Source organism: Nothobranchius furzeri, chromosome 15 (genome assembly GCF_043380555.1).
Source record: "Nothobranchius furzeri strain GRZ-AD chromosome 15, NfurGRZ-RIMD1, whole genome shotgun sequence".
Classification (NCBI taxonomy): domain Eukaryota; kingdom Metazoa; phylum Chordata; class Actinopteri; order Cyprinodontiformes; family Nothobranchiidae; genus Nothobranchius; species Nothobranchius furzeri.
Genome location: NC_091755.1, coordinates 12,682,627 through 12,708,701, shown reverse-complemented (window position 1 = coordinate 12,708,701; position 26,075 = coordinate 12,682,627).

Here is a 26,075-nt window from a genome sequence, read left to right as displayed (position 1 = left end):
GCGTCTTGACACATGTCAACACTGGGTCTGACTGAGGGCCTCCATGAGAGAAGCCCAAGCAAGACGCGCCCCGAGGAGAGTCTTGCCACATGTCAACACTCGGTCTGACAGAGGGCATCCAGGAGAGAGGCCCAAGCAATACGCGCCCCGAGGAGCGTCTTACCACATGTCACCACTGGGTCTGACTGAGCGCCTCCAGGAGAGAGGCCCAACCAAGACGCGCCCTGACGAGCGTCTTGCCACATGCCAACATTGGGTCTGACAGAGGGCCTCCAGGAGAGAGGCCCAACCAAGACGCGCCCCGAGGAGTGTCTTGCCACATGTCACCACTGGGTCTGACTGAGCGCCTCCAGGAGAGAGGCCCAAGCAAGACGCGCCCCGAGGAGCGTCTTGTCACATGTCAACACTGGGTCTTACTGAGCGCCTCCAGGAGAGAGGCCCAAGCAAGACGCGCCCAAAGGAGCGTCTTGCAACATGTCAACAATGGGTCTGACTGAGGGCCTCCAGGAGAGAAGCCCAAGCAACACGCGGCCCGAGGAGCGTCTTGCCACATGTCAGCACTCGGTCTGACTGAGCGCCTCCAGGAGAGAGGCCAAAGCAAGACGCGCCCCGAGGAGCGTCTTGCCACATGTCAACAATGGGTATGACTGAAGGCCTCCAGGAGAGAAGCCCAAGCAAGATGCGCCCCGAGGAGCGTCTTGACACATGTCAACACTGGGTCTGACAGAGGGCCTCCAGGAGAGAGGCCAAAGCAAGACGCGCCCCGAGGAGCGTCTTGACACATGTCAACACTGGGTCTGACAGAGGGCGTCCATGAGAGAGGACAAGCAAGACGCGCCCGGAGGAGTGTCTTGCCACATGTCAACACTGGGTCTGACTGAGCCCCTCCAGGAGAGAGGCCCAAGCAAGACGCGCCCCGAGGAGCGTCTTGCCACGTGTCAACACTGGGTCTGACTGAGCGCCTCCAGGAGAGAGGCCCAAGCAAGATGCGCCCCGAGGAGCGTCTTGCCACGTGTCACCACTGGGTCTGACTGAGCGCCTCCAGGAGAGAGGCCCAAGCAAGACACGCCCCGAGGAGCGTCTTGCCACGTGTCAACACTGGGTCTGATTGAGGGCCTTCTGGAGAGAGGCCCAAGCAAGACGCGTCCCGAGGAGCGTCTTGCCACATGTCAACAATGGTTCTTACTGAGGGCCTCCAGGAGAGAAGCCCAAGCAAGACGCGCCCCGAGGAGCTTCTTGCCACATGTCAACAATGGGTATGACTGAGCGCCTCCAGGAGAGAGGCCAAAGCAAGACTTCCCCCGAGGAGCGTCTTGACACATGTCAACACTGGGTCTGACAGAGGGCCTCCATGAGAGAGGCCCAAGCAAGACGCGCCCCGAGGAGTGTCTTGCCAAATGTCAACACTGGGTCTGACAGAGCGCCTCAGGGAGAGAGGTCCAAGCAAGACGCGCCCCGAGGAGCGTCTTGCCACATGTCACTACTCGGTCTGACTGAGCGCCTCAGGGAGAGAGGTCCAAGCAAGACGCGCCCCGAGGAGCATCTTGCCACATGTCAACACTGGGTCTGACTGAGTGCCTCCATGAGAGAAGCCACAGCAAGACGCGCCCCGAGGAGCGTCTTGCCACATGTCACTACTCGGTCTGTTTGAGCGCCTCCAGGAGAGAAGCCAAAGCAAGACGTGCCCTGAGGAGCGTCTTGCCACATGTCAACAATGGGTCTGACTGAGGGCCTCCAGGAGAGAAGCCCAAGCAAGACGCGCCCTGAGGAGCGTCTTGCCACATGTCAACACTGGGTCTGACTGAGCGCCTCCAGGAGAGAGGCCAAAGCAAGACACGCCCCGAGGAGCGTCTTGACACATGTCAACACTGGGTCTGACTGAGGCCCTCCATGAGAGAAGCCCAACCAAGACGCGCCCTGAGGAACGTCTTGCCACATGCCAACACTGGGTCTGACAGAGGGCCTCCAGGAGAGAGGCCCAAGCAAGACGCGCCCCGAGGAGTGTCTTGCCACATGTCACCACTGGGTCTGACTGAGCGCCTCCAGGAGAGAGGCCCAAGACAGACGCGCCCCGAGGAGCGTCTTGTCACATGTCAACACTGGGTCTTTCTGAGCGCCTCCAGGAGAGAAGCCCAAGCAAGACGCGCCCCGAGGAGCGTCTTTCCACATGTCAGCACTCGGTCTGACAGAGCGCCTGCAGGAGAGAGGCCCAAGCAAGACGCGCCCAAAGGAGCGTCTTGCAACATGTCAACAATGGGTCTGACTGAGGGCCTCCAGGAGAGAAGCCCAAGCAACACGCGGCCCGAGGAGCGTCTTGCCACATGTCAGCACTCGGTCTGACTGAGCGCCTCCAGGAGAGAGGCCAAAGCAAGACGCGCCCCGAGGAGTGTCTTGCCACATGTCAACTATGGGTATGACTGAGGGCGTCCAGGAGAGAAGCCCAAGCAAGACGCGCCCCGAGGAGCGTCTTGACACATGTCAACACTGGGTCTGACAGAGGGCCTCCAGGAGAGAGGCCAAAGCAAGACGCGCCCCGAAGAGCGTCTTGACACATGTCAACACTGGGTCTGACAGAGGGCCTCCATGAGAGAGGCCCAAGCAAGACGCGCCCCGAGGAGTGTCTTGCCACATGTCAACACTGGGTCTGACTGAGCGCCTCCAGGAGAGAGGCCCAAGCAAGACGCGCCCCGAGGAATGTCTTGCCACGTGTCAACACTGGGTCTGACTGAGTGCCTCCAGGAGAGAGGCCCAAGCAAGATGCGCCCCGAGGAGCGTCTTGCCACGTGTCACCACTGGCTCTGACTGAGCGCCTCCAGGAGAGAGGCCCAAGCAAGACGCGCCCCGAGGAGCGTCTTGCCACGTGTCACCACTGGGTCTGATTGAGCGCCTCCAGGAGAGAGGCCCCAGCAAGACACGCCCCGAGGAGCGTCTTGCCTTATGTCAGCACTCGGTCTGACTGAGCGCCTCCAGGAGAGAGGCCCAAGCAAGACGCGCCCCGAGGAGCGTCTTGCGACATGTCACTACTCGGTCTAACTGAGCGCCTCCAGGAGAGAGGTCCAAGCAAGACGCGCCCCGAGGAGCGTCTTGCCACATGTCACTACTCGGTCTGACTGAGCGCCTCCAGGAGAGAGGCCCAAGCAAGACGTGCCCCGAGGAGCGTCTTGCCACATGTCAACACTGGGTCTGACTGAGCGCCTCCAGGAGAGAGGCCCAAGCAAGACGCGCCCCGAGGAGCGTCAGGCCACATGTCACTACTCAGTCTGACTGAGCGCCTCCAGGAGAGAGGCCCAAGCAAGATGCGCCCCGAGGAGCGTCTTGCCACATGTCAACACTGGGTCTGATTGAGGGCCTTCTGGAGAAAGGCACAAGCAAGACGCGCCCCGAGGAGCGTCTTGCCACATGTCAACAATGGGTCTTACTGAGGGTCTGCAGGAGAGAGGCCAAAGCAAGATGCGCCCGGAGGAGCGTCTTGCCACATGTCAAAACTGGGTCTGACAGAGGGCCTCCAGGAGAGAGGCCGAATCAAGACGCGCCCCATGGAGCGTCTTGCCACATGTCACCTCTGGTTCTGACTGAGCGCCTCCAGGAGAGAGGCCCAAGCAAGACGCGCCCCGAGGAGCGTCTTGCCACATGTCAACAATGGGTCTGACTGAGGGCCTCCAGGAAAGAAGCCCAAGCAATACGCGCCCCGAGGAGCGTCTTGCGACATGTCACTACTCGGTCTGATTGAGCGCCTCCAGGAGAGAGGCCCCAGCAAGACACGCCCCGAGGAGCGTCTTGCCTTATGTCAGCACTCGGTCTGACTGAGCGCCTCCAGGAGAGAGGCCCAAGCAAGACGCGCCCCGAGGAGCGTCTTGCCACATGTCACTACTCGGTCTGACTGAGCGCCTCCAGGAGAGAGGCCCAAGCAAGACGTGCCCCGAGGAGCGTCTTGCCACATGTCAACACTGGGTCTGACTGAGCGCCTCCAGGAGAGAGGCCCAAGCAAGACGCGCCCCGAGGAGCGTCAGGCCACATGTCACTACTCAGTCTGACTGAGCGCCTCCAGGAGAGAGGCCCAAGCAAGACGCGCCCCGAGGAGCGTCTTGCCACATGTCAACAATGGGTCTTACTGAGGGTCTGCAGGAAAGAAGCCCAAGCAATACGCGCCCCGAGGTGCGTCTTGCCACATATCACCTCTGGTTCTGACTGAGCGCCTCCAGGAGAGAGGCCCAAGCAAGACGCGCCCCGAGGAGCGTCTTGCCACATGTCAACAATGGGTCTGACTGAGGGCCTCCAGGAAAGAAGCCCAAGCAATACGCGCCCCGAGGAGCGTCTTGCCACATGTCACCACTGGGTCTGACTGAGCGCCTCCAGGAGAGAGGCCCAAGCAAGACGCTCCCCGAGGAGCGTCTTGCCACATGTCAACAATGGGTCTGACTGAGGGCCTCCAGGAGAGAAGCCCAAGCAAGACGCGCCCCGAGGAGCTTCTTGCCACATGTCAGCACTCGGTCTGACTGAGCGCCTCCAGGAGAGAGGCCCAAGCAAGACGCGCCCCGAGGAGCGTCTTGACAAATGTCAACACTGGGTCTGACAGAGGGCCTCCATGAGAGAGGCCCAAGCAAGACGCGCCCCGAGGAGTGTCTTGCCACATGTCAACACTGGGTCTGACTGAGCGCCTCCAGGAGAGAGGCCCAAGCAAGATGCGCCCCGAGGAGCGTCTTGCCACGTGTCACCACTGGGTCTGACTGAGCTCCCCCAGTTGAGAGGCCCAAGCAAGACGCGCCCCGAGGAGCGTCTTGCCTTATGTCAGCACTCGGTCTGACTGAGCGCCTCCAGGAGAGAGGCCCAAACAAGACGCGCCCCGAGGAGCGTCTTGCCACATGTCACTACTCGGTCTAACTGAGCGCCTCCAGGAGAAAGGAACAAGCAAGACGCGCCCCGAGGAGCGTCTTGCCACATGTCACTACTCGGTTTGACTGAGCGCCTCCAGGAGAGAGGCCCAAGCAAGACGTGCCCCGAGGAGCGTCTTGCCACATGTCAACACTGGGTCTGACTGAGGGCCTTCATGAGAGAAGCCCCAGCAAGACGTGCCCCGAGGAGCATCTTGCCACATGTCAACAATGGGTCTGACTGAGGGCCTCCAGGAGAGAAGCCCAAGCATGAAGCGCCCCGAGGAGCTTCTTGCCACATGTCAACACTGGGTCTTACTGAGCGCCTCCAGGAGAGAGGCCCAAGCAAGACACGCCCCGAGGAGCGTCTTGACACATGTCAACACTGGGTCTGACTGAGGGCCTCCATGAGAGAAGCCCAAGCAAGACGCGCCCGGAGGAGCGTCTTGCCACATGTCAGCACTCGGTCTGACTGAGCGCCTCCAGGAGAGAGGCCCAAGCAAGACGCGCCCCGAGGAGCATCTTGACACATGTCTCCTCTGGGTCTGACTGAGCGCCTCCAGGAGAGAGGCCCAAGCAAGACGTGCCCCGAGGAGCGTCTTGCCACATGTCAACACTGGGTCTGACTGAGGGCCTCCATGAGAGAAGCCCCAGCAAGACGTGCCCCGAGGAGCATCTTGCCACTTGTCAACACTGGGTCTGACTGAGAACCTCCAGGAGAGAGGCCCAAGCAAGACGCGCCCCGAGGAGCTTCTTGCCACATGTCAACACTGGATCTGACTGAGCGCCTCCAGGAGAGAGGCCCAAGCAAGACGCGCCCCGAGGAGCGTCTTGCCACATGTCAACAATGGGTCTGACTGAGGGCCTCCAGGAGAGAAGCCCAAGCAAGACGCGCCCCGAGGAGCTTCTAGCCACATGTCAGCACTCGGTCTGACTGAGCGCCTCCAGGAGAGAGGCCCAAGCAAGACGCGCCCGGAGGAGCGTCTTGCAACATGTCAGCACTCGGTCTGACTGAGCGCCTCCAGGAGAGAGGCCCAAGCAAGACGCGCCCCGAGGAGCATCTTGACACATGTCTCCTCTGGGTCTGACTGAGCGCCTCCAGGAGAGAGGCCCAAGCAAGACGTGCCCCGAGGAGCGTCTTGCCACATGTCAACACTGGGTCTGACTGAGGGCCTCCATGAGAGAAGCCCCAGCAAGACGTGCCCCGAGGAGCATCTTGCCACTTGTCAACACTGGGTCTGACTGAGAACCTCCAGGAGAGAGGCCCAAGCAAGACGCGCCCCGAGGAGCGTCTTGCCACATGTCAACACTGGGTCTGACTGATCGCCTCCAGGAGAGAGGCCCAAGCAAGACGCGCCCCGAGGAGCGTCTTGTCACATGTCAACAATGGGTCTGACTGAGGGCCTCCAGGAGAGAAGCCCAAGCAAGAAGCGCCCCGAGGAGCTTCTTGCCACATGTCAACACTGGGTCTGACTGAGCGCCTCCAGGAGAGAGGCCCAAGCAAGACACGCCCCGAGGAGCATCTTGACACATGTCAACACTGGGTCTGACTGAGGGCCTACATGAGAGAAGCCCAAGCAAGACGCACCCGGAGGAGCGTCTTGCCACATGTCAGCACTCGGTCTGACTGAGCGCCTCCAGGAGAGAGGCCCAAGCAAGACGCGCCCCGAGGAGCATCTTGACACATGTCTCCTCTGGGTCTGACTGAGCGCCTCCAGGAGAGAGGCCCAAGCAAGACGTGCCCCGAGGAGCGTCTTGCCACATGTCAACACTGGGTCTGACTGAGGGCCTCCATGAGAGAAGCCCCAGCAAGACGTGCCCCGAGGAGCATCTTGCCACTTGTCAACACTGGGTCTGACTGAGAACCTCCAGGAGAGAGGCCCAAGCAAGACGCGCCCCGAGGAGCGTCTTGCCACATGTCAACACTGGGTCTGACTGATCGCCTCCAGGAGAGAGGCCCAAGCAAGACGCGCCCCGAGGAGCGTCTTGTCACATGTCAACAATGGGTCTGACTGAGGGCCTCCAGGAGAGAAGCCCAAGCAAGAAGCGCCCCGAGGAGCTTCTTGCCACATGTCAACACTGGGTCTGACTGAGCGCCTCCAGGAGAGAGGCCCAAGCAAGACACGCCCCGAGGAGCGTCTTGAAACATGTCAACACTGGGTCTGACTGACGGCCTCCATGAGAGAAGCCCAAGCAAGACGTGCACTGAGGAGAGTCTTGCCACATGTCAACACTGGGTCTGACAGAGGGCATCCAGGAGAGAGGCCCAAGCAATACGCGCCCCGAGGAGCGTCTTGCCACATGTCAGCACTCGGTCTGACTGAGCGCCTCCAGGAGAGAGGCCCAAGCAAGAAGCGCCCCGAGGAGCATCTTGCCACGTGTCAACACTGGGTCTGATTGAGGGCCTTCTGGAGAGAGGCCCAAGCAAGACGCTCCCCGAGGAGCGTCTTGCCACATGTCAACAATGGGTCTGACTGAGGGCCTCCAGGAGAGAAGCCCAAGCAAGACGCGCCCCGAGGAGCTTCTTGCCACATGTCAGCACTCGGTCTGACTGAGCGCCTCCAGGAGAGAGGCCCAAGCAAGACGCGCCCCGAGGAGCGTCTTGACACATGTCAACACTGGGTCTGACAGAGGGCATCCAGGAGAGAGGCCCAAATAAGACGTGCCCCGAGGAGCGTCTTGCCACATGTCAACAATGGGTCTGACTGAGGGCCTCCAGGAGAGAAGCCCAAGCAAGACGCGCCCCGAGGAGCGTCTTGCCACATGTGAACACTGGGTCTGACTGAGCGCCTCCAGGAGAGAGGCCCGAGCAAGACGCGCCCGGAGGTGCGTCTTGCCACATGTCAGCACTCGGTGTGACTGAGCGCCTCCAGGGAAGAGGCCCAAGCAAGACGCGCCCCGAGGAGCGTCTTGACACATTTCTCCTCTGGGTCTGACTGAGCGCCTCCAGGAGAGAGGCCCAAGCAAGACGTGCCCCGAGGAGCGTCTTGCCACATGTCAACACTGGGTCTGACTGAGTGCCTCCATGAGAGAAGCCCCAGCAAGACGCGCCCCGAGGAGCGTCTTGCCACATGTCAACACTGGGTCTGACTGAGCACCTCCAGGAGAGAGGCCCAAGCAAGACGCGCCCCGAGGAGCGTCTTGCCACATGTCAACACTGGGTCTGACTGAGCGCCTCCAGGAGAGAGGCCCGAGTAGCGTCTTGCCACATTTGACCTCTGGGTCTGACTGAGCGCCTCCAGGAGAGAGGCCCAAGCAAGACGCGCCCCGAGGAGCGTCTTGTCACATGTCAACACTGGGTCTGACTGAGCGCCTCCAGGAGCGAGGCCCAAGCAAGAAACCCCCGAGGAGCGTCTTGACACATGTCAACACTGGGTCTGACTGAGCGCCTCCTGGAGAGAGGTCCAAGCAACACGCGCCCCGAGGAGCGTCTTGCCACATGTCAACACTGGGTCTGACTGAGTGCCTCCATGAGAGAAGCCCCAGCAAGACGCGCCCCGAGGAGCGTCTTGTCACATGTCACTACTCGGTCTGACTGAGCGCCTCCAGGAGAGAGGCCCAAGCAAGACGTGCCCCGAGGAGCGTCTTGCCACATGTCAACAATGGGTCTGATTGAGGGCCTCCAGGAGAGAAGCCCAAGCAAGAAGCGCCCCGAGGAGCGTCTTGCCAAATGTCAACACTGGGTCTGACTGAGCGCCTCCAGGAGAGAGGCCCAAGAAAGACACGCCCCGAGGAGCGTCTTGACACATGTTAACACTGGGTCTGACTGAGGGCCTCCATGTGAGAAGCCCAAGCAAGACGCGCCCCGAGGAGAGTCCCGCCACATGTCAACACTGGGTCTGACAGAGGGCATCCAGGAGAGAGGCCCAAGCAATACGCGCCCCGAGGAGCGTCTTGCCACATGTCAACAATGGGTCTGACTGAGGGCCTACAGGAGAGAAGCCCAAGGAAGACGCGCCCCGAGGAGCTTCTTGCCACATGTCAGCACTCGGTCTGACTGAGCGCCTCCAGGAGAGAGGCCAAAGCAAGATGCGCCCCGAGGAGCGTCTTGACACATGTCAACAATGGGTCTGACAGAGGGCCTCCATGAGAGAGGCCCAAGCAAGACGCGCCCCGAGGAGTGTCTTGCCACATGTCAACACTGGGTCTGACTGAGCGCCTCCAGGAGAGAGGCCCAAGCAAGACGCGCCCCGAGGAGCGTCTTGCCACATGTCACTACTCAGTCTGACTGAGGGCCTCCAGGAGAGAGGCCCAAATAAGACGCGCCCCGAGGAGCGTCTTGCCACATGTCAACACTGGGTCTGACTGAGGGCCTCCAGGAGAGAGGCCCAAATAAGACGCGCCCCGAGGAGCGTCTTGCCACATGTCAACACTGGGTCTGACTGAGGGCCTCCAGGAGTGAAGCCCAAGCAAGATGCGCCCCGAGGAGCGTCTTGCCAAATGTCAGCACTCGGTCTGACTGAGCGCCTCCAGGAGAGAGGCCCAAGCAAGAAGCGCCCCGAGGAGCGTCTTGCCACATGTGAACACTGGGTCTGACTGAGCGCCTCCAGAAGAGAGGCCCAAGCAAGACGCGCCCGGAGGAGCGTCTTGCCACATGTCAGCACTCGGTCTGACTGAGCGCCTCCAGGAGAGAGGCCCAAGCAAGACGCGCCCCGAGGAGCATCTTGACACATGTCTCCTCTGGGTCTGACTGTGCGCCTCCAGGAGAGAGGCCCAAGCAAGACGTGCCCCGAGGAGCATCTTGCCACATGTCAACACTGGGTCTGACTGAGTCCCTCCATGAGAGAAGCCCCAGCAAGACGCGCCCCGAGGAGCGTCTTGCCACATGTCAACACTGGGTCTGACTGAGCACATCCAGGAGAGAGGCCCAAGCAAGACGCGCCCCGAGGAGCGTCTTGCCACATGTCAACACTGGTTCTGACTGAGCGCCTCCAGGAGAGAGGCCCGAGGAGCGTCTTGCCACATGTCACCTCTATGTCTGACTGAGCGCCTCCAGGAGAGAGGCGCAAGCAAGAAACGCCCGAGGAGCGTCTTGCCACATGTCAACACTGGGTCTGACTGAGCGCCTCCAGGAGAGAGGCCCCAGCAAGACGCGCCCCGAGGAGCGTCTTGCCACATGTCAACAATGGGTCTGACTGAGGGCCTCCAGGAGAGAAGCCCAAGCAAGACGCGCCCCGAGGAGCGTCTTGCCACATGTCAACACTGGGTCTAATTGAGCACCTCCAGGAGAGAGGCCCAAGCAAGACGCGCCCCGAGGAGCGTCTTGCCACATGTCACTACTCGGTCTGACTGAGCGCCTCCAGGAGAGAGGTCCAAGCAACACGCGCCCCGAGGAGCGTCTTGCCACATGTCAACACTGGGTCTGACTGAGTGCCTCCATGAGAGAAGCCCCAGCAAGACGCGCCCCGAGGAGCGTCTTGCCACATGTCACTACTCGGTCTGACTGAGCGCCTCCAGGAGAGAGGCCCAAGCAAGACATGCCCCGAGGAGCGTCTTGCCACATGTCAACAATGGGTCTGACTGAGGACCTCCTGGAGAGAAGCCCAAGCAAGAAGAGCCCCGAGGAGCGTCTTGCCACATGTCAAAACTGGGTCTGACTGAGCGCCTCCAGGAGAGAGGCCCAAGCAAGACACGCCCCGAGGAGCGTCTTGACACATGTCAACACTGGGTCTGACTGAGGGCCTCCATGAGAGAAGGCCAAGCAAGAGGCGCCCCGAGGAGAGTCTTGCCACATGTCAACACTGGGTCTGACAGAGGGCATCCAGGAGAGAGGCCCAAGCAATACGCGCCCCGAGGAGTGTCTTGCCACATGTGAACAATGGGTCTGACTGAGGGCCTCCAGGAGAGAAGCCAAAGCAAGACGCGCCCCGAGGAGCTTCTTTCCACATGTCAACAATGGGTCTTACTGAGGGCCTCCATGAGAGAAGCCCAAGCAAGACGCGCCCCGAGGAGTGTCTTGCCACATGTCAACACTGTGTCTGACTGAGCGCCTCCAGGAGAGAGGCCCAAGCAAGACGCGCCCCGAGAAGCGTCTTGCCACATGTCAACACTGTGTCTGACTGAGCGCCTCCAGGAGAGAGGCCCAAGCAAGACGTGCCCCGAGGAGCGTCTTGCCACATGTCAACAATGGGTCTGATTGAGGGCCTCCAGGAGAGAAGCCCAAGCAAGAAGCGCCCCGAGGAGCGTCTTGCCAAATGTCAACACTGGGTCTGACTGAGCGCCTCCAGGAGAGAGGCCCAAGAAAGACACGCCCCGAGGAGCGTCTTGACACATGTTAACACTGGGTCTGACTGAGGGCCTCCATGTGAGAAGCCCAAGCAAGACGCGCCCCGAGGAGAGTCCCGCCACATGTCAACACTGGGTCTGACAGAGGGCATCCAGGAGAGAGGCCCAAGCAATACGCGCCCCGAGGAGCGTCTTGCCACATGTCAACAATGGGTCTGACTGAGGGCCTACAGGAGAGAAGCCCAAGGAAGACGCGCCCCGAGGAGCTTCTTGCCACATGTCAGCACTCGGTCTGACTGAGCGCCTCCAGGAGAGAGGCCAAAGCAAGATGCGCCCCGAGGAGCGTCTTGACACATGTCAACAATGGGTCTGACAGAGGGCCTCCATGAGAGAGGCCCAAGCAAGACGCGCCCCGAGGAGTGTCTTGCCACATGTCAACACTGGGTCTGACTGAGCGCCTCCAGGAGAGAGGCCCAAGCAAGACGCGCCCCGAGGAGCGTCTTGCCACATGTCACTACTCAGTCTGACTGAGGGCCTCCAGGAGAGAGGCCCAAATAAGACGCGCCCCGAGGAGCGTCTTGCCACATGTCAACACTGGGTCTGACTGAGGGCCTCCAGGAGAGAGGCCCAAATAAGACGCGCCCCGAGGAGCGTCTTGCCACATGTCAACACTGGGTCTGACTGAGGGCCTCCAGGAGTGAAGCCCAAGCAAGATGCGCCCCGAGGAGCGTCTTGCCAAATGTCAGCACTCGGTCTGACTGAGCGCCTCCAGGAGAGAGGCCCAAGCAAGAAGCGCCCCGAGGAGCGTCTTGCCACATGTGAACACTGGGTCTGACTGAGCGCCTCCAGAAGAGAGGCCCAAGCAAGACGCGCCCGGAGGAGCGTCTTGCCACATGTCAGCACTCGGTCTGACTGAGCGCCTCCAGGAGAGAGGCCCAAGCAAGACGCGCCCCGAGGAGCATCTTGACACATGTCTCCTCTGGGTCTGACTGTGCGCCTCCAGGAGAGAGGCCCAAGCAAGACGTGCCCCGAGGAGCATCTTGCCACATGTCAACACTGGGTCTGACTGAGTCCCTCCATGAGAGAAGCCCCAGCAAGACGCGCCCCGAGGAGCGTCTTGCCACATGTCAACACTGGGTCTGACTGAGCACATCCAGGAGAGAGGCCCAAGCAAGACGCGCCCCGAGGAGCGTCTTGCCACATGTCAACACTGGTTCTGACTGAGCGCCTCCAGGAGAGAGGCCCGAGGAGCGTCTTGCCACATGTCACCTCTGGGTCTGACTGAGCGCCTCCAGGAGAGAGGCGCAAGCAAGAAACGCCCGAGGAGCGTCTTGCCACATGTCAACACTGGGTCTGACTGAGCGCCTCCAGGAGAGAGGCCCCAGCAAGACGCGCCCCGAGGAGCGTCTTGCCACATGTCAACAATGGGTCTGACTGAGGGCCTCCAGGAGAGAAGCCCAAGCAAGACGCGCCCCGAGGAGCGTCTTGCCACATGTCAACACTGGGTCTAATTGAGCACCTCCAGGAGAGAGGCCCAAGCAAGACGCGCCCCGAGGAGCGTCTTGCCACATGTCACTACTTGGTCTGACTGAGCGCCTCCAGGAGAGAGGTCCAAGCAACACGCGCCCCGAGGAGCGTCTTGCCACATGTCAACACTGGGTCTGACTGAGTGCCTCCATGAGAGAAGCCCCAGCAAGACGCGCCCCGAGGAGCGTCTTGCCACATGTCACTACTCGGTCTGACTGAGCGCCTCCAGGAGAGAGGCCCAAGCAAGACATGCCCCGAGGAGCGTCTTGCCACATGTCAACAATGGGTCTGACTGAGGGCCTCCTGGAGAGAAGCCCAAGCAAGAAGCGCCCCGAGGAGCGTCTTGCCACATGTCAAAACTGGGTCTGACTGAGCGCCTCCAGGAGAGAGGCCCAAGCAAGACACGCCCCGAGGAGCGTCTTGACACATGTCAACACTGGGTCTGACTGAGGGCCTCCATGAGAGAAGGCCAAGCAAGAGGCGCCCCGAGGAGAGTCTTGCCACATGTCAACACTGGGTCTGACAGAGGGCATCCAGGAGAGAGGCCCAAGCAATACGCGCCCCGAGGAGTGTCTTGCCACATGTGAACAATGGGTCTGACTGAGGGCCTCCAGGAGAGAAGCCAAAGCAAGACGCGCCCCGAGGAGCTTCTTTCCACATGTCAACAATGGGTCTTACTGAGGGCCTCCATGAGAGAAGCCCAAGCAAGACGCGCCCCGAGGAGTGTCTTGCCACATGTCAACACTGTGTCTGACTGAGCGCCTCCAGGAGAGAGGCCCAAGTAAGACGCGCCCCGAGGAGCGTCTTGCCACGTGTCAACACTGGGTCTGACTTAGCGCCTCCAGGAGAGAGGCCCAAGCAAGATGCGCCCCGAGGAGCGTCTTGCCACGTGTCACCACTGGGTCTTACTGAGCTCCTCCAGGAGAGAGGCCCAAGCAAGACGCGCCCAGAGGAGCGTCTTGCCACGTGTCACCACTGGGTCTGATTGAGCACCTCCAGGAGAGAGGCCCCAGAAAGACGCGCCCCGAGGAGCGTCTTGCCTTATGTCAGCACTCGGTCTGACTGAGCGCCTCCAGGAGAGAGGCCCAAGCAAGACGCGCCCCGAGGAGCGTCTTGCCACATGTCACTACTCGGTCTAACTGAGCGCCTCCAGGAGAGAGGTCCAAGCAAAACGCGCCCCGAGGAGCGTCTTGCCACATGTCACTACTCCGTCTGACTGAGCGCCTCCAGGAGAGAGGCCCAAGCAAGACGTGCCCCGAGGAGCGTCTTGCCACATGTCAACAATGGGTCTGACTGAGGGCCTCCAGGAGAGAAGCCCAGGCAAGACGCGCCCAGAGGAGCGTCTTGCCACATGTCAACACTGGGTCTGACTGAGCGCCTCCAGGAGAGAGGCCCAAGCAAGACACGCCCCGAGGTGTGTCTTGACACATGTCAACACTGGGTCGGACTGAGGGCCTCCATGAGAGAAGCCCAAGCAAGACGCGCCCCGAGGAGAGTCTTGCCACATGTCACCACTGGGTCTGAATGAGCGCCTCCAGGAGAGAGGCCCAAGCAAGACGCGCCCCGAGGAGCGTCTTGCCACATGTCAGCACTGGGTCTAACTGCGCGCCTCCAGGAGAGAGGCCCCAGCAAGATGCGCCCCGAGGAGCGTCTTGCCATGTGTCACCACTGGGTCTGACTGAGCTCCTCCAGGAGAGAGGCCCAAGCAAGACGCGCCCCGAGGAGCGTCTTGCCTTATGTCAGCACTCGGTCTGACTGAGCGCCTCCAGGAGAGAGGCACAAGCAAGACGCGCCCCGAGGAGCGTCTTGCCACATGTCAACAATGGGTCTGACTGAGGGCCTCCAGGAGAGAGCCCCAAGCAAGATGCGCCGGGAGGAGCGTCTTGCCCCATGTCAACACTGGGTCTGACAGAGGGCCTCCAGGAGAGAGGCCCAAGCAAGACGCGCCCCGAGGAGTGTCTTGTCACATGTCAACACTGGGTCTGTCTGAGCGCCTCCAGGAGAGAAGCCCAAGCAAGACGCGCCCCTAGGAGCGTCTTGCCACATGTCAACAATGGGTCTGACTGAGGGCCTCCAGGAGAGAAGCCCAAGCAAGACGCGCCCCGAGGAGCGTCTTGACACATGTCAACACTGGGTCTGACAGAGGGCCTCCAGGAGAGAGGCCCAAGCAAGACGCGCCCCGAGGAGTGTCTTGCCACATGTCACCACTGGGTCTGACTGAGCGCCTCCAGGAGAGAGGCCCAAGCAAGACGCACCCCGAGGAGCGTCAGGCCACATGTCACTACTCAGTCTGACTGAGCGCCTCCAGGAGAGAGGCCCAAGCAGGACGCGCCCCGAGGAGCGTCTTGCCTTATGTCAGCACTCGGTCTGACTGAGCGCCTCCAGGAGAGAGGCCCAAGCAAGACGCGCCCCGAGGAGCGTCTTTTCACATGTCAACACTGGGTCTTTCTGAGCGCCTCCAGGAGAGAAGCCCAAGCAAGACGCACCCCGAGGAGCGTCTTGCCACATGTCAGCACTCGGTCTGACTGAGCACCTCCAGGAGAGAGGCCCAAGCAAGACGCGCCCCGAGGAGCGTCTTGCCACATGTCAACAATGGGTCTGACTGAGGGCCTCCAGGAGAGAAGCCCAAACAACACGCGGCCCGAGGAGCGTCTTGCCACATGTCAGCACTCGGTCTGACTGAGCGCCTCCAGGAGAGAGGCCCAAGCAAGACGCGCCCCGAGGAGCGTCTTGCCACATGTCAACAATGGGTCTGACAGAGGGCCTCCAGGAGAGAGGCCCAAGCAAGACGCACCCCGAGGAGTTTCTTGCCACATGTCACCACTTGGTCTGACTGAGCGCCTCCAGGAGGGAGGCCCAAGCAACACGCGCCCCGAGGAGCGTCAGGCCACATGTCACTACTCAGTCTGACTGAGCGCCTCCAGGAGAGAGGCCCAAGCAAGACGCGCCCCGAGGAGCGTCTTGCCACATGTCAACAATGGGTCTTACTGAGGGCCTCCAGGAGAGAAGCCCAAGCAAGACGCGCCCCGAGGAGCTTCTTGCCACATGTCAGCACTCGGTCTGATTGAGGGCCTTCTGGAGAGAGGCCCAAGCAAGACGCGCCCCGAGGAGCGTCTTGACACATGTCAACACTGGGTCTGACAGAGGGCTTCCATTAGAGAGGCCTAAGCAAGACGCGCCCCGAGGAGTGTCTTGCCACATGTCAACACTGGGTCTGACAGAGGGCCTCCAGGAGAGAGGCCCAAGCAAGACGCGCCCCGAGGAGTATCTTGCCACATGTCACCACTTGGTCTGACTGAGCGCCTCCAGGAGAGAGCCCCAAGTAAGACGCGCCCCGAGGAGCGTCTTGCCACGTGTTTACACTGGGTCTGATTGAGGGCCTTCTGGAGAGAGGCCCAAGCAAGACACGCCCCGAGGAGCGTCTTGCCACATGTCACTACTCGGTCTGACTGAGCGCCTCCAGGAGAGAGGCCCAAGCAAGACGTGCCCCGAGGAGCGTCTTGCCACATGTCAACAATGGGTCTGACTGAGGGCCTCCAGGAGAGAAGCCCAAGCAAGACGCGCCCCGAGGAGCGTCTTGCCACATGTCAACACTGGGTCTGACTGCGGGCCTCCAGGAGAGAGGCCCAAATAAGACGCGCCCCGAGGAGCGTCTTGCCACATGTCACCTCTGGGTCTGTCTGAGCGCCTCCAGGAGAGAAGCCCAAGCAAGACGCGCCCCGAGGAGCGTCTTGCCACATGTCAACAATGGGTCTGACTGAGGGCCTCCAGGAGAGAAGCCCAAGCAAGACGCGCCCCGAGGAGCGTCTTGACACATGTCAACACTGGGTCTGACAGAGGGCCTCCAGGAGAGAGGCCCAAGCAAGATGCGCCCCGAGGAGTGTCTTGCCACATGTCACCACTGGGTCTGACTGAGCGCCTCCAGGAGAGAGGCCCAAGCAAGACACGCCCCGAGGAGCGTCAGGCCACATGTCACTACTCAGTCTGACTGAGCGCCTCCAGGAGAGAGGCCCAAGCAAGACGCGCCCCGAGGAGCATCTTGCCACATGTCAGCACTGGGTCTGACTGAGCGCCTCCAGGAGAGAGGCCCCAGCAAGACGCGCCCCGAGGAGCTTCTTGCCACATGTCAACAATGGGTCTGACTGAGGGCCTCCAGGAGAGAAGCCCAAGCAACACGCGGCCCGAGGAGCGTCTTGCCACATGTCAGCACTCGGTCTGACTGAGCGCCTCCAGGAGAGAGGCCCAAGCAAGACGCGCCCCGAGGAGCGTCTTGCCACATGTCAACAATGGGTCTGACTGAGGGCCTCCAGGAGAGAAGCCCAAGCAAGACGCGCCCCGAGGAGCGTCTTGACACATGTCAACTCTGGGTCTGACAGAGGGCCTCCAGGAGAGAGGCCCAAGCAAGACGCGCCCCGAGGAGTGTCTTGCCGCATGTCACCACTTGGTCTGACTGAGCGCCTCCAGGAGGGAGGCCCAAGCAACACGCGCCCCGAGGAGCGTCAGGCCACATGTCACTACTCAGTCTGACTGAGCGCCTCCAGGAGAGAGGCCCAAGCAAGACGCGCCCCGAGGAGCATCTTGCCACATGTCAGCACTGGGTCTGACTGAGCGCCTCCAGGAGAGAGGCCCCAGCAAGACGCGCCCCGAGGAGCTTCTTGCCTTATGTCAGCACTCGGTCTGACTGAGCGCCTCCAGGAGAGAGGCCCAAGCAACACGCGCCCTGAGGAGCGTCTTGCCACATGTCAACAATGGGTCTGACTGAGGGCCTCCAGGAGAGAAGCCCAAGCAACACGCGGCCCGAGGAGCGTCTTGCCACATGTCAGCACTCGGTCTGACTGAGCGCCTCCAGGAGAGAGGCCCAAGCAAGACGCGCCCCGAGGAGCGTCTTGCCACATGTCAACAATGGGTCTGACTGAGGGCCTCCAGGAGAGAAGCCCAAGCAAGACGCGCCCCGAGGAGCGTCTTGACACATGTCAACACTGGGTCTGACAGAGGGCCTCCAGGAGAGAGGCCCAAGCAAGACGCGCCCCGAGGAGTGTCTTGCCACATGTCACCACTTGGTCTGACTGAGCGCCTCCAGAAGGGAGGCCCAAGCAACACGCGCCCCGAGGAGCGTCAGGCCACATGTCACTACTCAGTCTGACTGAGCGCCTCCAGGAGAGAGGCCCAAGCAAGACGCGCCCCGAGGAGCGTCTTGCCACATGTCAACAATGGGTCTTACTGAGGGCCTGCAGGAGAGAAGCCCAAGCAAGACGCGCCCCGAGGAGCTTCTTGCCACATGTCAGCACTCGGTCTGATTGAGGGCCTTCTGGAGAGAGGCCCAAGCAAGACGCGCCCCGAGGAGCGTCTTGACACATGTCAACACTGGGTCTGACAGAGGTTCTCCATGAGAGAGGCCCAAGCAAGACGCGCCCGGAGGAGTGTCTTGCCACATGTCAACACTGGGTCTGACAGAGGGCCTCCAGGAGAGAGGCCCAAGCAAGACGCGCCCCGAGGAGTATCTTGCCACATGTCACCACTTGGTCTGACTGAGCGCCTCCAGGAGAGAGCCCCAAGTAAGACGCGCCCCGAGGAGCGTCTTGCCACGTGTTTACACTGGGTCTGATTGAGGGCCTTCTGGAGAGAGACCCAAGCAAGACGCGCCCCGAGGAGCGTCTTGCCACATGTCACTACTCGGTCTGACTGAGCGCCTCCAGGAGAGAGGCCCAAGCAAGACGTGCCCCGAGGAGCGTCTTGCCACATGTCAACAATGGGTCTGACTGAGGGCCTCCAGGAGAGAGGCCCAAATAAGACGCGCCCCGAGGAGCGTCTTGCCACATGTCACCTCTGGGTCTGACTGAGCGCCTCCAGGAGAGAAGCCCAAGCAAGACGCGCCCCGAGGAGCGTCTTGCCACATGTCAACAATGGGTCTGACATAGGGCATTCAGGAGAGAGGCCCAAGCAATACGCGCCCCGAGGAGCGTCTTGCCACATGTCACCACTGGGTCTGAATGAGCGCCTCCAGGAGAGAGGCCCAAGCAAGACGCGCCCCGAGGAGCGTCTTGCCACATGTCAGCATTGGGTCTGACTGAGCGCCTCCAGGAGAGAGGCCCCAGCACGACGCGCCCCGAGGAGCGTCTTGCCTTATGTCAGCACTCGGTCTGACTGAGCGCCTCCAGGAGAGAGGCCCAAGCAAGACGCGCCCCGAGGAGCGTCTTACCACATGTCAACAATGGGTCTGACTGAGGGCCTCCAGGAGAGAGGCCCAAGCAAGATGCGCCCGGAGGAGCGTCTCGCCACATTTCAACACTGGGTCTGACAGAGGGCCTCCAGGAGAGAGGCCCAAGCAAGACGCGCCCCGAGGAGTGTCTTGCCACATGTCACCACTGGGTCTGACTGAGCGCCTCCAGGAGAGAGGCCCAAGCAAGACGCGCCCCGAGGAGCGTCAGGCCACATGTCACTACTCAGTCTGACTGAGCGCCTCCAGGAGAGAGGCCCAAGCAAGACGCGCCCCGAGGAGCATCTTGCCACATGTCAGCACTGGGTCTGACTGAGCGCCTCCAGGAGAGAGGCCCCAGCAAGACGCGCCCCGAGGAGCTTCTTGCCTTATGTCAGCACTCGGTCTGACTGAGCGCCTCCAGGAGAGAGGCCCAAGCAAGACGCGCCCCGAGGAGCGTCTTGCCACATGTCAACAATGGGTTTGACTGAGGGCCTCCAGGAGAGAAGCCCAAGCAACACGCGGCCCGAGGAGCGTCTTGCCACATGTCAGCACTCGGTCTGACTGAGCGCCTCCAGGAGAGAGGCCCAAGCAAGACGCGCCCCGAGGAGCGTCTTGCCACATGTCAACAATGGGTCTGACTGAGGGCCTCAAGGAGAGAAGCCCAAGCAAGACGCGCCCCGAGGAGCGTCTTGACACATGTCAACACTGGGTCTGACAGAGGGCCTCCAGGAGAGAGGCCCAAGCAAGACGCGCCCCGAGGAGTGTCTTGCCACATGTCACCACTTGGTCTGACTGAGCGCCTCCAGGAGGGAGGCCCAAGCAACACGCGCCCCGAGGAGCGTCAGGCCACATGTCACTACTCAGTCTGACTGAGCGCCTCCAGGAGAGAGGCCCAAGCAAGACGCGCCCCGAGGAGCGTCTTGCCACATGTCAACAATGGGTCTTACTGAGGGCCTCCAGGAGAGAAGCCCAAGCAAGACGCGCCCCGAGGAGCTTCTTGCCACATGTCAGCACTCGGTCTGATTGAGGGCCTTCTGGAGAGAGGCCCAAGCAAGACGCGCCCCGAGGAGCGTCTTGACACATGTCAACACTGGGTCTGACAGAGGGCCTCCATTACAGAGGCCTAAGCAAGACGCGCCCCGAGGAGTGTCTTGCCACATGTCAACACTGGGTCTGACAGAGGGCCTCCAGGAGAGAGGCCCAAGCAAGATGCGCCCCGAGGAGTATCTTGCCACATGTCACCACTTGGTCTGACTGAGCGCCTCCAGGAGAGAGCCCCAAGTAAGACGCGCCCCGAGGAGCGTCTTGCCACGTGTTTACACTGGGTCTGATTGAGGGCCTTCTGGAGAGAGGCCCAAGCAAGACACGCCCCGAGGAGCGTCTTGCCACATGTCACTACTCGGTCTGACTGAGCGCCTCCAGGAGAGAGGCCCAAGCAAGACGTGCCCCGAGGAGCGTCTTGCCACATGTCAACAATGGGTCTGACTGAGGGCCTCCAGGAGAGAAGCCCAAGCAAGACGCGCCCCGAGGAGCGTCTTGCCACATGTCAACACAGGGTCTGACTGCGGGCCTCCAGGAGAGAGGCCCAAATAAGACGCGCCCCGAGGAGCGTCTTGCCACATGTCACCTCTGGGTCTGTCTGAGCGCCTCCAGGAGAGAAGCCCAAGCAAGACGCGCCCCGAGGAGCGTCTTGCCACATGTCAACAATGGGTCTGACTGAGGGCCTCCAGGAGAGAAGCCCAAGCAAGACGCGCCCCGAGGAGCGTCTTGACACATGTCAACACTGGGTCTGACAGAGGGCCTCCAGGAGAGAGGCCCAAGCAAGATGCGCCCCGAGGAGTGTCTTGCCACATGTCACCACTGGGTCTGACTGAGCGCCTCCAGGAGAGAGGCCCAAGCAAGACACCCCCCGAGGAGCGTCAGGCCACATGTCACTACTCAGTCTGACTGAGCGCCTCCAGGAGAGAGGCCCAAGCAAGACGCGCCCCGAGGAGCATCTTGCCACATGTCAGCACTGGGTCTGACTGAGCGCCTCCAGGAGAGAGGCCCCAGCAAGACGCGCCCCGAGGAGCTTCTTGCCACATGTCAACAATGGGTCTGACTGAGGGCCTCCAGGAGAGAAGCTCAAGCAACACGCGGCCCGAGGAGCGTCTTGCCACATGTCAGCACTCGGTCTGACTGAGCGCCTCCAGGAGAGAGGCCCAAGCAAGACGCGCCCCGAGGAGCGTCTTGCCACATGTCAACAATGGGTCTGACTGAGGGCCTCCAGGAGAGAAGCCCAAGCAAGACGCGCCCCGAGGAGCGTCTTGACACATGTCAACTCTGGGTCTGACAGAGGGCCTCCAGGAGAGAGGCCCAAGCAAGACGCGCCCCGAGGAGTGTCTTGCCGCATGTCACCACTTGGTCTGACTGAGCACCTCCAGGAGGGAGGCCCAAGCAACACGCGCCCCGAGGAGCGTCAGGCCACATGTCACTACTCAGTCTGACTGAGCGCCTCCAGGAGAGAGGCCCAAGCAAGACGCGCCCCGAGGAGCATCTTGCCACATGTCAGCACTGGGTCTGACTGAGCGCCTCCAGGAGAGAGGCCCCAGCAAGACGCGCCCCGAGGAGCTTCTTGCCTTATGTCAGCACTCGGTCTGACTGAGCGCCTCCAGGAGAGAGGCCCAAGCAACACGCGCCCTGAGGAGCGTCTTGCCACATGTCAACAATGGGTCTGACTGAGGGCCTCCAGGAGAGAAGCCCAAGCAACACGCGGCCCGAGGAGCGTCTTGCCACATGTCAGCACTCGGTCTGACTGAGCGCCTCCAGGAGAGAGGCCCAAGCAAGACGCGCCCCGAGGAGCGTCTTGCCACATGTCAACAATGGGTCTGACTGAGGGCCTCCAGGAGAGAAGCCCAAGCAAGACGCGCCCCGAGGAGCGTCTTGACACATGTCAACACTGGGTCTGACAGAGGGCCTCCAGGAGAGAGGCCCAAGCAAGACGCGCCCCGAGGAGTGTCTTGCCACATGTCACCACTTGGTCTGACTGAGCGCCTCCAGAAGGGAGGCCCAAGCAACACGCGCCCCGAGGAGCGTCAGGCCACATGTCACTACTCAGTCTGACTGAGCGCCTCCAGGAGAGAGGCCCAAGCAAGACGCGCCCCGAGGAGCGTCTTGCCACATGTCAACAATGGGTCTTACTGAGGGCCTCCAGGAGAGAAGCCCAAGCAAGACGCGCCCCGAGGAGCTTCTTGCCACATGTCAGCACTCGGTCTGATTGAGGGCCTTCTGGAGAGAGGCCCAAGCAAGACGCGCCCCGAGGAGCGTCTTGACACATGTCAACACTGGGTCTGACAGAGGTTCTCCATGAGAGAGGCCCAAGCAAGACGCGCCCCGAGGAGTGTCTTGCCACATGTCAACACTGGGTCTGACAGAGGGCCTCCAGGAGAGAGGCCCAAGCAAGACGCGCCCCGAGGAGTATCTTGCCACATGTCACCACTTGGTCTGACTGAGCGCCTCCAGGAGAGAGCCCCAAGTAAGACGCGCCCCGAGGAGCGTCTTGCCACGTGTTTACACTGGGTCTGATTGAGGGCCTTCTGGAGAGAGACCCAAGCAAGACGCGCCCCGAGGAGCGTCTTGCCACATGTCACTACTCGGTCTGACTGAGCGCCTCCAGGAGAGAGGCCCAAGCAAGACGTGCCCCGAGGAGCGTCTTGCCACATGTCAACAATGGGTCTGACTGAGGGCCTCCAGGAGAGAGGCCCAAATAAGACGCGCCCCGAGGAGCGTCTTGCCACATGTCACCTCTGGGTCTGACTGAGCGCCTCCAGGAGAGAAGCCCAAGCAAGACGCGCCCCGAGGAGCGTCTTGCCACATGTCAACAATGGGTCTGACTGAGGGCCTCCAGGAGAGAAGCCCAAGCAAGACGCGCCCCGAGGTGCGTCTTGACACATGTCAACACTGGGTCTGACAGAGGGCCTCCAGGAGAGAGGCCCAAGCAAGACGCGCCCCGAGGAGTGTCTTGCCACATGTCACCACTGGGTCTGACTGAGCGCCTCCAGGAGAGAGGCCCAAGCAAGACGCGCCCCGAGGAGCGTCAGGCCACATGTCACTACTCAGTCCGACTGAGCGCCTCCAGGAGAGAGGCCCAAGCAAGACGCGCCCCGAGGAGCATCTTGCCACATGTCAGCACTGGGTCTGACTAAACGCCTCCAGGAGAGAGGCCCCAGCAAGACGCGCCCCGAGGAGCTTCTTGCCTTATGTCAGCACTCGGTCTGACTGAGCGCCTCCAGGAGAGAGGCCCAAGCAAGACGCGCCCCGAGGAGCGTCTTGCCAAATGTCAACAATGGGTCTGACTGAGGGCCTCCAGGAGAGAAGCCCAAGCAACACGCGGCCCGAGGAGCGTCTTGCCACATGTCAGCACTCGGTCTGACTGAGCGCCTCCAGGAGAGAGGCCCAAGCAAGACGCGCCCCGAGGAGCGTCTTGCCACATGTCAACAATGGGTCTGACTGAGGGACTCCAGGAGAGAAGCCCAAGCAAGACGCGCCCCGAGGAGCGTCTTGACACATGTCAACTCTGGGTCTGACAGAGGGCCTCCAGGAGAGAGGCCCAAGCAAGACGCGCCCCGAGGAGTGTCTTGCCACATGTCTCCACTTGGTCTGACTGAGCGCCTCCAGGAGGGAGGCCCAAGCAACACGCGCCCCGAGGAGCGTCAGGCCACATGTCACTACTCAGTCTGACTGAGCGCCTCCAGTAGAGAGGCCCAAGCAAGACGCGCCCCGAGGATCGTCTTGCCACATGTCAACAATGGGTCTTACTGAGGGCCTCCAGGAGAGAAGCCCAAGCAAGACGCGCCCCGAGGAGCTTCTTGCCACATGTCAGCACTCGGTCTGATTGAGGGCCTTCTGGAGAGAGGCCCAAGCAACACGCGCCCCGAGGAGCGTCATGCCACATGTCACTACTCAGTCTGACTGAGCGCCTCCAGGAGAGAGCCCCAAGTAAGACGCGCCCCGAGGAGCGTCTTGCCACGTGTTTACACTGGGTCTGATTGAGGGCCTTCTGGAGAGAGGCCCAAGCAAGACGCGCCCCGAGGAGCGTCTTGCCACATGTCACTACTCGGTCTGACTGAGCGCCTCCAGGAGAGAGGCCCAAGCAAGACGTGCCCCGAGGAGCGTCTTGCCACATGTCAACAATGGTTATGACTGAGGGCCTCCAGGAGAGAAGCCCAAGCAAGACGCGCCCCGAGGAGCGTCTTGCCACATGTCAACACTGGGTCTGACTGAGGGCCTCCAGGAGAGAGGCCAAAATAAGACGCGCCCCGAGGAGCGTCTTGCCACATGTCAACACTGGGTCTGACTGAGGGCCTACAGGAGAGAAGCCCAAGCAAGATGCGCCCCGAGGAGAGACTTGCCACATGTCAACAATGGGTCTTACTGAGGGCCTCCAGGAGAGAGGCCCAAGCAAGATGCGCCCCGAGGAGCGTCTTGCCACATGTCAGCACTAGGACTGACTGAGCGCCTCCAGGAGAGAGGCCCAAGCAAGACGCGCCCCGAGGAGCGTCTTGCCACATGTCAACACTGTGTCTGACTGAGCGCCTCCAGGAGAGAGGCCCAAGCAAGACGCGCCCCGAGGAGCGTCTTGCCACGTGTCAACACTGGGTCTGACTTAGCGCCTCCAGGAGAGAGGCCCAAGCAAGATGCGCCCCGAGGAGCGTCTTGCCACGTGTCACCACTGGGTCTGACTGAGCTCCTCCAGGAGAGAGGCCCAAGCAAGACGCGCCCAGAGGAGCGTCTTGCCACGTGTCACCACTGGGTCTGAATGAGCACCTCCAGGAGAGAGGCCCCAGCAAGACGCGCCCCGAGGAGCGTCTTGCCTCATGTCAGCACTCGGTCTCACTGAGCGCCTCCAGGAGAGAGGCCCAAGCAAGAAGCGCCCCGAGGAGCGTCTTGCCACATGTCAACACTGGGTCTAATTGAGCGCCTCCAGGAGAGAGGCCCAAGCAAGACTCGCCCCGAGGAGCATCTTGCCACATGTCACTACTCGGTCTGACTGAGCGCCTCCAGGAGAGAGGTCCAAGCAACACGCGCCCCGAGGAGCGTCTTGCCACATGTCAACACTGGGTCTGACTGAGTGACTCCATGAGAGAAGCCCCAGCAAGACGGGCCCCGAGGAGCGTCTTGCCACATGTCACTACTCGGTCTGACTGAGCGCCTCCAGGAGAGAGGCCCAAGCAAGACGTGCCCCGAGGAGCGTCTTGCCACATGTCAACACTGGGTCTTACTGAGCGCCTCCAGGAGAGAGGCCCAAGCAAGACACACCCCGAGGAGCGTCTTGACACATGTCAACACTGGGTCTGACTGAGGGCCTCCATGAGAGAAGCCCAAGCAAGACGCGCCCCGAGGAGAGTCTTGCCACATGTCAACACTGGGTCTGACAGAGGGATTCCAGGAGAGAGGCCCAAGCAATACGCGCCCCGAGGAGCGTCTTGCCACATGTCAACAATGGGTCTGACTGAGGGCCTCCAGGAGAGAAGCCAAAGCAAGACGCGCCCCGAGGAGCTTCTTTCCACATGTCAACAATGGGTCTTACTGAGGGCCTCCATGAGAGAAGCCCAAGCAAGACGCGCCCCGAGGAGTGTCTTGCCACATGTCAACACTGTGTCTGACTGAGCGCCTCCAGGAGAGAGGCCCAAGCAAGACGCGCCCCGAGGAGCGTCTTGCCACGTGTCAACACTGGGTCTGACTTAGCGCCTCCAGGAGAGAGGCCCAAGCAAGATGCGCCCCGAGGAGCGTCTTGCCACGTGTCACCACTGGGTCTGACTGAGCTCCTCCAGGAGAGAGGCCCAAGCAAGACGCGCCCAGAGGAGCGTCTTGCCACGTGTCACCACTGGGTCTGAATGAGCACCTCCAGGAGAGAGGCCCCAGCAAGACGCGCCCCGAGGAGCGTCTTGCCTTATGTCAGCACTCGGTCTGAATGAGCGCCTCCAGGAGAGAGGCCCAAGCAAGACGCGCCCCGAGGAGCGTCTTGCCACATGTCACTACTCGGTCTGACTGAGCGCCTCCAGAAGAGAGGCCCCAGCAAGACGCGCCCCGAGGAGCGTCTTGCCTCATGTCAGCACTCGGTCTGACTGAGCCCCTCCAGGAGAGAGGCCCAAGCAAGAAGCGCCCCGAGGAGCGTCTTGCCACATGTCAACAATGGGTCTGACTGAGGGCCTCCAGGGGAGAAGCCCAAGCAAGACGCGCCCCGAGGAGCGTCTTGCCACATGTCAACACTG